Source organism: Arvicanthis niloticus, chromosome 6, assembly GCF_011762505.2.
Source record: "Arvicanthis niloticus isolate mArvNil1 chromosome 6, mArvNil1.pat.X, whole genome shotgun sequence".
In the NCBI taxonomy this organism is placed as follows: domain Eukaryota; kingdom Metazoa; phylum Chordata; class Mammalia; order Rodentia; family Muridae; genus Arvicanthis; species Arvicanthis niloticus.
Window position 1 is genome coordinate 91,563,472 of NC_047663.1, and position 433 is coordinate 91,563,904.

Consider the following 433-nt stretch of genomic DNA (forward strand, 5'->3'; position numbering starts at 1 on the left):
GACCAAGGTCAGGAAAATCCCAAGAGAGCTGTGGCTGGCCCAGAGGTGGAAAGAGACCAACCTCTTTTTCTTTCCCTAGGTTCAGTGTTACTGTACCTGTTCCCACACTTATTCGTGGCCTTTTCTTCAGAGCAAGCTTAGGGGACCACCCCGAGGAGGGTCAGGCACCTCTGATCCCTGCTGGTGGGACGCTCTAATGACCTCTCTGAACTAGCCTGGGTTTCTTGGGTGATGAGGGGACTTGGGGATGGCACAAAGTGGGGTGCAGAGCCTCAGACTGCAGTTTTCACTGAGCCCCATTGTCTCCACAGCCAGGCCTGAGCCCAGAAACTAACCCTGGGGAGAGGGACACATTTGGGATGATGTCAGTGTTTCCTGCTTGAGGTGAGGTTATCACGAGTATAGGGCATCGAGTCAAGGGCAGTCCACACCA